Genomic DNA, 11,446 nt, shown 5'->3' with positions numbered 1-11,446 from the left:
TTGGGGATAGTGAAAATTTTGGCGGTTGCGGTATGTTGGTGCGGACATCCTCTTTATGTATTTGCTGGCTGAGGTCGGATGTTTTCTTCTGACAAATTGTTTCCCTGATGGTTTTGACTTTATCGATGAAAAAATCTGACAGTTTGTCACAGTAATCCTGGGATTCACTTTCTGGGGGTTCTAGGCACACCGGATTCTATATACCAATACTCTGCATTACCCAATACTCTGCATTACCCAATACTCTGCAATACCCCGTCAATACTCTGCATTACTCCACCAATGCTCCGCATTACTCAATACTCTGCAATACCCTGCCAATACTCTGCATTACTCCACCAATACTCTGCACTACCCAATACTCTGCCAATACTCTGCAATACCCTGCCAATACTCTGCATTACTCCACCAATACTCTGCATTACTCCACCAATACTCTGCATTACCCAATACTCTGCATTACCCAATAATCTGCATTACTCCACCAATACTCTGCATTACCCAATACTCTGCATTAACCAATACTCTGCATTACCCCGCCAATACTCTGTATTACCCAATACTCTGCATTACCTCACCAATACTCTGCATTACTCCACCAATACTCTGCATTACTCCGCCAATACTCTGCATTACCCAATACTCTGCATTACCCAATACTCTGCAATACCCCGTCAATACTCTGCATTACTCCACCAATGCTCCGCATTACTCAATACTCTGCAATACCCTGCCAATACTCTGCATTACTCCACCAATACTCTGTACTACCCAATACTCTGCCAATACTCTGCAATACCCTGCCAATACTCTGCATTACTCCACCAATACTCTGCATTACTCCACCAATACTCTGCATTACCCAATACTCTGCATTACCCAATAATCTGCATTACTCCACCAATACTCTGCATTACCCAATACTCTGCATTACCCAATACTCTGCATTACCCCGCCAATACTCTGTATTACCCAATACTCTGCATTACCTCACCAATACTCTGCATTACTCCACCAATACTCTGCATTACTCCGCCAATACTCTGCATTACCCAATACTCTGCAATACCCCGTCAATACTCTGCATTACTCCACCAATGCTCTGCATTACTCAATACTCTGCAATACCCTGCCAATACTCTGCATTACTCCACCAATACTCTGCACTACCCAATACTCTGCCAATACTCTGCAATACCCTGCCAATACTCTGCATTACTCCACCAATACTCTGCATTACTCCACCAATACTCTGCGTTACTCAATACTCTGCAATACCCCGCCAATATAAGGATTATCGAGTCTCCATTTTGTTATACTGTATTCCATCTTTAAACTTTGTATGACCAAGTTAGAATTCTAAGTACTAAGACATAGCTGCTCTCTATTTGGAAAATATGCTGTTTTCTTAGAATGCCCTTGGCCGCGAGAGTTTGTGCAAAGAAAGCCAGACTTGCGGTCATCTCACATTCCTTTAACTGCATCTGTGACCTAGAACATCTGGATCACCGGCTACCAGCAGGATGTTGATGAATATTGTAGTCTTACTCTCATCTCGTGTGAAGGTTAATGATGTGCTTTGCCATGAAGACATGATTTCTGCTTATTCTGCTTGTTCTGTCAATAACAATAAAAATAGATAAGATTGCGCTATGGACAAATTCCACCCGTTCGCCACACAGGCGAGGAAAAAAAAATAAAGTGAAATAAAGATAAATTGAAAAAAATGAACTCAAGGGGTTAAAGCGCTCCAGATGACGTCGCTCTGACGAAACGCGTAGGGCGTGGCCTAGAACGTGCACCTTACACTGGTATACAAGCAGCAACGCCGGCGCGGCTAATTTTAAAGCGATTTTGTCTCTTTGGATATTGTGAGTAACCTGACTTCTTAATAAACAAAAAACGTTCAAACAACAGTATTGCACTATGTTTGTACTTCTGTTTCCCTTCATGTACAATTGCTAAACGGACTATCTGTGGAAGGAAAAGTGTAAAGCATCTCCCCAGCATAGCAGAAGCAGAGCCCAAAGAAAGCTGCACAGTGGCTCATACTGTGGCTGCTCGGTTAACCCATTGAGGGTTTTTTGTCTGGTGAGCACATATATATACCTTTTTCCTAACACAGAGTGGCGCACCGGAGAGGAATGCATTTAACCCTTCTGCACTAGTCACTTTACTCTACCTTCCTCATTTGATGAAAGTTCCATGCGTTTTTCCAGCAACCAGATGATGCGACTTTGAAAAAAATTTTTGTTGGACATTATAAGATTTTTTGTTATTATTATTTTTTTCTGGGTACTTTCACAAAACGCTTTTTGATTGTCACTTTGAACATATTGGTTTGCATATGATTTTCCAGATATTGGTTTACGTATGTTTTTTATTTGAGCACAGTAATATTTTTAATTTTTAATTGTTTATTTTTTGTGATTGATTCACCATTTTTCCAATACATATGTACATTGTTGAGGTGTAAGTCAACAGACACACATCCTCTTTTCTTTTTTCACGCATTTTAACATCACGTATATAGTGGTTTTTGGGAGGTTTCCACCATAATTTGTTTTAAATTCTCCTGAGCACCAGCAGAGATAATAGATCATCTCACACTCATATATGATTTTAGTATTCACAGTGCACAAAAAGGTTTTAGCGCCAAAGCTTAATTTATATTTCAGTGTTCTGTCAATAAACCTGTTACTAGGAAAAGTTTGGTGTATAACTACAAGGGGAATCCCTGATTGGCTCCTCCACAGGGCGCTGCCCCTATTGTCTCAGCATATAACTTGTTGTATTCAAAGCATTAAAATGTAATCATTATTCACGTACATCTCGTGTATGTGTCTTGTTTATCTCACCGGTGACGGGACTCCCCGGTTCATCCAGACCACAGCCTAGGCAAGATAGGAAGAGGAAAACCGAGCACCCAACAGAGCAAGGACCTTACCGCTGGTACCAGAAGTGGGGTCATCGATCGGCAGGTGAGTGACTACTGATTTATTTACCTTATTGGTGAGGATCTTTTGGTGTCACTCATACTGCCGCGGTGACCGCCACGTGCGGGACCTTTATTGCTGCTGTGCCTCCGCGGTGGGCTAGGCTGGCCCATCGGGAGAAGTAGAGGGCTTGTGCCTGAAAAGAGAGTCCAGCTAGGTTGGCCTGACTTAAAACTATTAAGTAAAATAGATTAAAGAGGAACACTACAGGGAAGGGAAGCAATGGATTGCGCCCTCCCCAAATAAGGTCGGATGTTCAAGGGACGCCCGAAGGGTACTTTGCTAAAACGGAACACAGTGCACATTTTATCTAGTCATGTAAAACGATTGTATGTGATTTAGTTGTCCATATTTTTCTTTTCAGGTTACGTAAGTCTTTCAAACTTGCCTTTTCAATTGGACGGTTATTTAGAATTTTGCTGTTCTTTCAATGTCTTTACCTTGTGATCCGGATTGCTGTGAAATTGTTAACCCTTGCCCTCACTGTACTCTTGGTTTATTGTTTCTTAAACAAACTGATATCCTGGTATTGATAGCCACCCGCCCAGGGGGATATTCCACTAGACTAGGAGAACGCCCCGCGTACCCCCAGGACGAAACATCTCCCGTTGTCACGCTAGTCAGAATAAACCTGCATAGCCCAATCAGTGAATCCCACCTCCTTGCTGAATCTTCCCTGGAAGAAGTTCAACAACAGGTGATTCGTGCCACTGGCTGCTATCACCTCTGCCCCCTTACCAAGCATCTCATAACACCCCCCTATAATGGGGAATGCTGTAGGCAAAGACGGGACCCCTCATGAACAACCTACTCCCTATCAGTATGTGCAGACTATAGTGCCCGGTCCCTATGTAGAACCATTTTGGAGTCAGGTTAGGGAAAGGTGCCAGCAATTAGGGATCCATGATATAGGTCCCGCGGGCCCCTGCAACACAGAAGATTGGAATGAAGTAAAAAAGATTTGTCAGTTACATAAGCACTCATACCCCCCCGGAAAGTGGGATGTAGATTACATGAAAAAATCTTGCAAGATATGGGAAGCCCCTCTAAAACTTTATAAAAAAAAGCATGCCAAAAATCATGCCCTCACAAAAGGAAAACCAATACCCTCGGCACCTATAACTACACCCCTGAATGCCCCAGAAATACCCCCTCCTTATGTCCTTGTCAAAACTGACGAGGGCGAGGTTTAACCCCTACTGTAGAGTACTTGGGGTGCATCCTCAATAAGGGAGAGAGAAGTGTTTCCCCCCACCGTGCCGCAGCCCTTAACGCTCTGCAGCCACCCAGGGACAAGGCCGCCCTCTTGTCTTTCCTGGGAGCAATCGTCTATTGCCGGCAATGGATCCCTGACTGCTCATTTCATGACTCCATTAGAGGAGGGCCACGCTCTCCACTGCGCCAAAAGTGGTGGAATGGACGGAGGAAATGTTACACTTATTTAACACCCTCCTCTCCTCCCTTGCCTCCGCCCCGGCCTTAGGACTAGTGGACTACAGAAAAACTTTTCATCTATATTGTGTAGTTAATGGATCTGCCTTTGCAGCAGTCCTTATCCAAGAGCACGGTAATTCTTACCGACCGGTGGCTTTCCTTTCAAAGAAACTCCCACTCCAAGTCCAGGGCATGCCTGCTTGCCTCCAGAACATGGCCGCATGTGCCATGGCCATCCAAGAAGCCAACAAGTTGGTTCTGGGACACCCCCTAATTGTATACACCACCCACTCAGTCACTCACCTTATACAAAACCTCAATACACAACATATGACCACCCAAAGAGCCAGCGGGTATGAAATCATTCTTCTAAACACCTCCAATCTGACCATCAAACACACCTCTGACACCTCCCCCATCCTCAGGCTATTACATTCTCTGCTCAAACTCATGAATTATGGTGAACCATCCAAAATGCATGACTGCACAAAGGTGTTGGACCAAGTCACCTCTCCACGAAAGGACTTAACAGACGTACCTCTGGCCGGTGCAGAGGAAGTTTTTGTGGACGGCAGTTGCTCGCGCCCTTCGGATTCCACTTTCCTGACAGGATACGCGGTAGTACAACTCCCAGATCTGGTTCTGGAGGCTAAGCCACTTCCGCCTTCCTCGGCACAGGTCGCGGAACTGGTGGCCCTCACCAGAGCATGCATCCTGTTCACAAATAGGGATGTCAATATTTACACTGATAGTCAATACGCCTTCGGCGTGGTTCACGATTTCGGGGTGATCTGGGCTAACAGGGGGTTTAGAACGGCCGATAACAAAATTATAGCCAATAAGGAGCATATCCTGGCCCTTCTCCAGGCTATATTACTGCCCAAACATTTGGCAATTATTAAAGTCAAGGCTCACACCACCGCTGGTAGCTACATTGCCCGAGGCAACACCCTTGCAGATAAATGCGCTCGAGCGGCGGCAAATTCCTCCACACATCCACCCGCCCCTATCACAATATTCTTCCAACAAGATTTTTCAGCGCCAGATTTCCCCTCAGTTGCAGCCCAAATCCAATCCATGGCCACAGACGCTGATGTCCTTTTCTGGGTCGAACAAGGATTGTCCAAAGACCAAAGAGGCCTTTGGACAAATGGAGGGGTCATTGGGATCCCCGAAGCCAGCTCGGCCCTCATCCTTTCCTACCTGCATGGTCCCGGACATATAGGGTCCCAACCTTTGCAACTGCTGTATGAAAAAACCTTCTGCACAGTTAATCTAAAGAACCATGCAAAGACCCTAACAAAGTAATGCCTCACATGCCCTCAAAACAACACGCAGGGTAAGCGACATGGTATACACGGCCAGTTGCCCCCACCCCTAGGCCCACTACAGGACCTACAAATAGACTTCACCCACATGCCCAAACAAAAGGGAAACATCAAATGCCTGTGCGTTATTGTTGACAAATGGTCAGGATGGGTGGAGGCGGTACCCTGCACTGGGGAAACAGCTAAAATAGCGACCAGGGCTCTCCTTAATCATTGGGTATGTAGGTTTGGCATACCAGCCACTATTTGGTCAGACCAGGGCCCGGCTTTTACTTCAGATATGACACGAGAATTGGCGAGGTGCCTGGGAATACAGTGGAAACTTCACATTCCCTATGATCCCCAAAGCGCAGGAGTGGTAGAAAGAATGAACAGGAATATAAAGGACAAACTAAAAAAGGCCACAGGAGGAACGTTAAAAAACTGGATAGATTTCCTTCCAGGAATATTGTTCCAAATCAGAACCACCCCCCACTCTAGAACACGTTTGTCACCATTCGAAATCCTAATGGGTGTCCCAGCACAAACCCAACTAAAAGCATTAGATGCACAGACTGACATTAACCTATATTCTTTACAGGAAGAGTACGTGAAACATCTGGTAAGTACAATAGAAGAACATAATGAACAAGTTGCTGTCACCTTCTCTCCTCTTCCAACAGAACCTACTCACCCCTTCATCCCCGGGGATAAAGTGTTGATCAAGCAGCTTGCCCAATGGAAGCACGTGGGGCCCATCTACTCCGGTCCATGGAAGGTGGAGAAGGTTTCCAGGACTGCTGTCCTCACAGACTACACCCCTCAGTGGATCCATGCCAGCAGACTAAAAAAATGCCCCGAACCTCCACCGACTCCAGAACACCCCCAGAGGACACTTGCCCAAGACCAACAGGAGGATGCTGCCACCAAAGGGACCCCAGAGACGAACCTACAGACCCTCCAGGAACAGTTCGGCAGAATCTCCCTGGACTTTCCTCCTCCTCCCACCAGCTCGGACTGAAGTCTTTGCAAAAAGAAAGAGACAGGGGCTTAGAAGATCAGTATGTACTACACACCATTTTGCTCTGGTCGATAGTATTGACTTTTGTGGTTTTTTCTATAGTCATGATGACATGTATCATGACAGGGTCATGTGGGTTTACAAGAAGCCCAAAAGGTACTGAGACCTGACCGCTAGACAGAAGAGCATTAGTTCCAAGGCCCAGTAATCATAATAATAATAACAACAAAGGTTTAGGAGTAAAGGTAGCATGGAACAAACTACCCCCCCAGGACAGTAAAACGTTTTCTTTAGCCCCAACAATACCACATCATTTTTTATGGCAATACGCGTTTGGTCAAGTAATGGGAAAAGGGGCACCCTGTTGGGTGTGCTCCCACATGGGAACGGGTAGGAATCAAATTCCAGTAGTGGGAATCCCCCTCCCAGTAGAGGACCTGTTTAACGAGACGACACAAGACCATATGGCCAATATAACGACCAGACCCTCCCCCTTATTTTCTCTGGTTTCACACAACCCCCATCCTTCTGTTTCCTAAATGGAGCTTGGAAAGAAAAAGGGGAAATCCCCAATGGCCAATTCTGTAGAAACACACTAGTAAATCTTACCCTGAGAGACTTAGGGAAGCTACTGCGGGATGGGACATTCGACATCCAAGGGTTGAATACTTCCACCATTGGAGATAGTGACGAAAGGATAGGGAACATGTCTTTATATAACATAATGGACTGTGTACTATCCTCAGAAACATTTAACGATACCGACCTAAAAGAATGGTTAGAGTCCTACCACATGGATGATCCTTTCCTAGAGTACAATAGCACCCCAAGTTTAGGAGATTGGTTATGCCTAGTTGGACTCAGGTCAGGCATATCCCAACCCCCCGATATAATACCAGCACCTCATCTGCCTCATGGATGGATGGTGTGTTGTGGTCTAATATGTCACACTACCATACCTAACCCTCTAGATTCCTCTACAGGTGGTTGGTGCACCATTGCCAGGATGGTACCATATATGGGTGTAGCTTCGGACAATCAGTATATCAAAATGACCCCTGCCCATGGGCATTTAGAGTTCAGGAGGGCTAAGAGACAAGTAACATCATGGTGGGAAAAATTAGCTGCCTCCCTTGGAAGCCTGGGAATGTGGAATGCCCTAGATAAAATAGATCTCTTTGCCGAAATAATCTCTGGGGTAGTGAATTCTACTTCCAGAGATGTTTCTCTGCTAAACGAAGAAACTCGGAAGATCCGAACTGTGCAGGAACTGATAAAAATGAGGCAGCAACAACTTTTGGCCGCTATCACTGGGATTTGTAACCTCATGGCCAATTCAGATATGTGTTGCACCTTCATACACAACTTCACCGTTCCTGTGGAAAGTCTGTCGGTACCCGATTATTACGATATTATCAAAAGTCATTCAGCCCAAAGACAGACCCTGCTACAGGAAGCAAAAAACTTGGGAGATGATTGGAACCTTTTCTCGGGTATGGGAGGGTGGTTTGGAGGTATTTGGGGGGGCATACTGGGATTTTTTAAGAAAATATTTCTCGTATTAGTAATGATAGTGTTGTTGATAGTAATGTTCTATGTGATCGCCAAGTGCTGCTGCCTAGCAGCCTCCAAGGTTTCCCATCTAAAAATAGCAACCAAGCCCAATGACGAAGAGAAAGCACTTATGGCTTTCTCTAAGGATGTCTGGTATAAAGGATGATCATAACTTCGTGCCAAAGTTATGATCACAGGAGGGATTATAAGGATTATCGAGTCTCCAATTTGTTAGACTGTATTCCATCTTTAAACTTTGTATGACCAAGTTAGAATTCTAAGTACTAAGACATAGCTGCTCTCTATTTGGAAAATATGCTGTTTTCTTAGAATGCCCTTGGCTGCGAGAGTTTGTGCAAAGAAAGCCAGACTTGCGGTCATCTCACATTCCTTTAACTGCGTCTGTGACCTAGAACGTCTGGATCACCGGCTACCAGCAGGATGTTGATGAATATTGTAGTCTTACTCTTATCTCGTGTGAAGGTTAATGATGTGCTTTGCCATGAAGACATGATTTCTGCTTATTCTGCTTGTTCTGTCAATAAACCTGTTACTAGGAAAAGTTTGGTGTATAACTACAAAGGGAATCCCTGATTGGCTCCTCCACAGGGCGCTGCCCCTATTGTCTCAGCATATAACTTGTTGTATTCAAAGCATTAAAATGTAATCATTATTCACGTACATCTCGTGTATGTGTCTTGGTTATCTCACCGGTGACGGGACTCCCCGGTTCATCCAGACCACAGCCTAGGCAAGATAGGAAGAGGGAAACCGAGCACCCAACAGAGCAAGGACCTTACACAATACTCTGCAATACCCCGCCAATACTCTGCATTACTCCACCAATACTCTGCATTACTCAATACTTTGCAATACCCTGCCAATACTCTGCATTACTCCACCAATACTCTGCATTACCCAATACTCTGCAATACCCTGCCAATACTCTGCATTACCCCGCCAATACTCTGCATTACCCCGCCAATACTCTGCATTACCCTGCCAATACTCTGCATTACTTCGCCAATACTCTGCATTACTCCGCCAATACTCTGCATTACCCAATACTCTGCAATACCCTGCCAATACTCTGCATTACTCCACCAATACTCTGCAATACCCCGCCAATACTCTGCATTACCCAATACTCTGCATTACCCAATACTCTGCAATACCCTGCCAGTACTCTGCAAAGCCTGCCAATACTCTGCAATACATACCCTGCCATTACTCTGCAATACCCTGCCAATACTCTGCAATACCCCGCCAATACTCTGCAATACCCCGCCAATACTCTGCAATACCCTGTCAATACTCCGCATTACCCAATACTCTGCAATACACTGCCAATACTCTGCAATACCCTGCCAATACTCTGCATTACCCAATACTCTGCAACACCCTGCCAATATTCCACAATACCCAATACTCTGCATTACCCAATAATCCTAAATACCCTGCCAGCACTCTGCAATACCCTGCCAATACTCTGCAATACATACCCTGCCATTACTCTGCAATACCCTGCCAATACTCTGCAATACATACCCTGCCAATACTCTGCAATACCCTGCCAATACTCTGCAATGCAATACCCTGCCAATACTCTGCAATACATACCCTGCCAATACTCTGCAATACATACCCTGCCAATACTCTGCAATACCCTGCCAATACTCTGCAATACAATACCCTGCCAATACTCTGCAATACATACCCTGCCAATACTCTGCAATACATACCCTGCCAATACTCTGCAATACATACCCTGCCGATACTTACTCTGCAATACTTACCCTGCCAATACTCTGCAATACCCTGCCAATACTCTGCATTACATACCCCGTCGATACTTACTCTGCAATACTTACCCTGCCAATACTCTGCAATACCCTGCCAATACTCTGCAATACATACCCCGCCGATACTCTGCAATACCCTGCCAATACTCTGCAATACATACCCTGCCGATACTTACTCTGCAATACTTACCCTGCCAATACTCTGCAATACTTACCCTGCAATACCCAGCAATGCCCTGCCAATAATCTGCAATACCCAGCAATAATTTGCCATACCCTGCCAATACTCTGCAATACCCTGCCAATACTTATCCTGCCAAAATTCTGCAATACCCTGCCAATACTTACCCTGCCAATACATATTCTGATAATACCCAGCCATACCCATCCATGCTCAGCCAAAATATTATTGGGGGAGATGACGTGGATATTACAGTGGGGGAGATGTATATTGCAGTGGGGACTATATGGTGGTGACATTTTCACAGCTTTTTGCAAATTCAATTATTATTTGCTGATCCGAAAAATGATCCGATCTGTGACTCTGATCCAAGGAATGATCCGATCCGTGAGTTTTTTGATCCGTTGCCGATAATCTTGCACGGCAAGGTCAACGTTATTCCAGTTTGTGGGATATATTCTAATTTGCTGTATTTGAATTTGGAACAGGGTGTATTTGTGTTAGAAATTCCCTGCGAGGGAAAGATCATCATCCATTGTGTTGATTATTCTGTTTGACAAGTTAACTTATTTTGTTTTTGTAAACTGGCACTTTACAATAAATGCTGTACTGTATTTTCTGTGAAATATATATGCATATGAGCGTACCTTTATTTATTTTTTTATTTTTTGGTGGGGGAGGGGATCTTGGGTGGGAGTTCCCACACTTTTTTCCCCAGGACTTGACCCCTGCCAGTATGTATTGAAGTACCGTGACCGCGCAAATGAACATCAAAGTTCATTACATGTTTTTTTCGCTCATTTTTCTATTTTTGGTTTTAATACATTTCTTGCTTAGATGTTTACATGATCTGTTTTTTGTTTTGACCATTTGATGATCAGATATTTTAGGCTTCATTCTGACGAGGAGGATCCGCTGCCTTGGAGTCCGCCCCTGTCCACCAGCTCAGCGGGAGATCTCTCCGTTGATCTCCGTTGAGCCGGTGGATGATAGGTCCCTCTTTGCTCACTGGGTAGGGGCTTGTTGAGCTACTACTGTGTTGTTCACTGTTAACTTGCTGTAGCAAGCTGTACCTGAGGACCTGTAGTGCATGGATCTCCATACTACTACCTCATTCATTCTGCTAGGGGGTGGCTATTGGGACTATAGCC

The sequence above is a fragment of the Lithobates pipiens genome, unplaced genomic scaffold, assembly GCF_037356315.1.
Source record: "Lithobates pipiens isolate NorthernLeopardFrog02 unplaced genomic scaffold, aLitPip1_a1.2 Scaffold_8, whole genome shotgun sequence".
Taxonomy (NCBI): Eukaryota; Metazoa; Chordata; class Amphibia; order Anura; family Ranidae; genus Lithobates; species Lithobates pipiens.
This window is presented reverse-complemented; position numbering follows the sequence as displayed.